Below are 2918 nucleotides of genomic sequence, written 5' to 3'. Positions count from 1 at the left end.
GCAACTTAGTGAGGCCCTAAGCAACTCAGTGAGACCCTGTCTCTAAATAAAATAACAAAATAGGGCTGGGGATGGGGCTCAGTGGTTGAGTGCCCCTGAGTTCAATCCACAGTAACCCCCCGCCAAAAAAAAAAAAAAGGCACCTGACAGTATGGACATGGGGGCCACAGGCTTTCAGGCTGAGTGCCATGGTGGCTCTTAAGGTTCTTGGCTGCTGCCAGGCCCCCACACTAAAGCTCAGGCCGGTTACCTGGAGGAGGACGGGCTCTGTGTTTCTCCCTCCTGTTTACTCTAACGAGCCTGGTTATCTGGTTCCCAAGCCCATAGCAAATTAGAAGCAGTAAATCAGAAGGAGGGCAGAGGGGCTGCTGGAAGCCGGCACACTAAAAGTGTCACGAAGTGAGAGCTGACAGCCTGACAGCAGGGGAGTAGGCAGCAAACTAGTAAAACAGAAAACAACCCCAGCCAGGTCCAAGGGCTCAAAGAAGGCAAACAAGCAGCGGCCATTTAGTGGAAGGGAGTCAACCCTGAGGAGATGGCCACAGCACAGTGCCCGTGATGGTGGGGAACCAATGAGGACAGCCCCAAACCCCAGGAAGAGGAGGCAGGGAAGACAAGGAATATGTTTCCTAAGCATTTCCATCAAAATGAATCATTTGAGCTGGGTATGGTGGTGTGCACCTGTAGTCCTAGCTCTTCAGGAGGCCAAGGCGGGAGGATGGCTAGAGCACAGGAGTTTGAGGTCAGCCTGGATAACAAAGTGAGATCTTTTTTTTTTAAATTTTTAGTTGTAGTTGGACACAATACCTTTATTTTATTTATTTGTATGTGGTGTTGAGGATCGAACCCATGGACCTGTGCTTGCTAGGCAAGCGCTCTACTGCTGAGCCACAACCCCAGCCCTAAAGCGAGATCTTGTCTCCAAAAAAAAAAAAAAAGAAGAAAGAAAGAAAAGAATTATTGCCAGGTGCCATAGTGTACGCCTATAATCCCAGTGGCTCAGGAGGCTGAAGCAGGAATATCTCGAATTCAAAGCCAGCCTCAGCAAAAGTGAGGTGCTAAGCAACTCAGTGAGACCTTGTCTCTAAATAAAATACAAAATAGGGCTGGGGATGGGGCTCAGTGGTTAAGCATTCCTAGGTTCAATCCTTGGTACTCCCCCAAAATTATTCATAAAACATACCTACTTCCTGTCCATAGGACCCCAGGCAAGGCAATTTACCCCTCTGAACCTTAGCTGTTTCCTTTGTAACATGTTGGTGAGGACATCTGTCTTTTAAGATTAAACGGAGGAAACCAAAGCCTGCCGGTCCAGGCCCCAGTGCATAGTAGGAGTTTACTACGTATTCCATCCTTCACCGTGCAGGTTTCCTGGAGTTTTGAAAATCATGGCTCAGCTGCCTCTCAAAGCTCTCCCCTGTGGTGGAGCCACAACACAGGGGCTTCTGCTCTTAGCCTGTTTGGTGGGGACAATGGAGATGAGAGGTGACACTGCTCTGAGCAGGTCTGATGTGTGCAATTAGATGGAGAAGGAGGAGGACCCAGGGCTGTAGGAATAAGAGGTTTGGGGCCTCTGGGCATGGTGGCGCACATCTGTAATCCCAGCTGCTTGGAGGCCGAGGCAGGACAATCTGGGATGGGACTCAGTGGTTGAGTGCCCCTGAGTACAATCCCTGGTACCAAAAAAAAAAAAAAAGAGGTTTGGGGCCAAGGTGTGGGGAAAGGCCAAGAAACCCCCTCTGTCTCTGCCTCTTCCTTTGATCTCCATAGTCTTCCTCTTTATTAGCTGCTCCCCTAGCCTTCATGATGCCAGTCAAGGGCACTTAGTACTCAAGCCAGAAATGGTAAGGAGGGGCCCACCTCTGGGGCAGGGGGGAGTCAGGTGCCAGCAAATGTCATGGGAAAAGCACCTGCTGTGTAAGCAAATCTGGCTGTGGTGGCGTGCACCAGGTATAACCAGTGTCTGCGGGCAGGTGTGTCCATCTGGTACCTTCTGGCCTGGGCACTGGTATTTCAAGGACATGGGGAACAGGGTCCCTCTGCTCCATCCCAGCTTCAAACTGTCTCTTGTTGTCTTGAGTGAATACCCTCCCCTCTGTACCATGTAGGTGGGGATCAAAGGAGAGGAAGGCTTCTGCTCAGGGACGTCAAGGGTGTGAGAGACAGATGCCTGGATGTATCTCATCCCAGAGACAAAAGTGACATTCACAGGACTGAGAAAAGAGCACTAGGTTTCTAATGAAGTCAGGTCTGGTTCAAAACATGGACAAACGTCATCTTCTGAGCTTCAGTTCCCCTCAAGAATGTGGATTTGGGGACAGACATACCTGGGTTCAAATCAAAACTTAACCACCTCTTCTATAACTCTGGGCATGTCACTTTTCTCTTTCAAAAACATATTTCTTTTTCTACCTCATAGAATTGCTGAAGAGAATACACAAGTGAGAAAACTTGGCCTGGTGTCTGAGTGTAATACATGTCTATAAATAGGCTGCTGTATAGAATGTCATCTTAGATGGCTCATGGACTCCTCAAGCAGTCCTCTGAAGTAGGTCTCTCTCTCTTTCTTTCTTTCTCCCTCCTTCCATCTCTCTTTCTTTCTTGTACTGGGGATTGAACCCAAGGCTTTGTGCATGCTCAAGACCTGTACCACTGAGCTACACCCCCAGCCCAGTAAGTATGGTTATTATCATCCTCACTTGGACGATGGGGACACTAAGGTTTTGAGGGTAGAAATGACTTTCTTTGTGCCCCATAACTAGAAAGCAGCAGAAGTAGGATTCAAACTCAGGCAGCATGACTTCAAAGCTTTTACCAGGGGCTGGGGATGTGGCTCAAGCAGTAGCGCGCTCGCCTGGCATGCGTGTGGCCCGGGTTCAATCCTCAGCACCACATACAAAGATGTTGTGTCCGCCAAA

This window comes from Marmota marmota, unplaced genomic scaffold (genome assembly GCF_001458135.2).
Source record: "Marmota marmota marmota unplaced genomic scaffold, marMar, whole genome shotgun sequence".
In the NCBI taxonomy this organism is placed as follows: domain Eukaryota; kingdom Metazoa; phylum Chordata; class Mammalia; order Rodentia; family Sciuridae; genus Marmota; species Marmota marmota.
The sequence above is the reverse complement of the archived record's forward strand: the minus strand, read 5'-3'. Positions refer to the sequence as shown.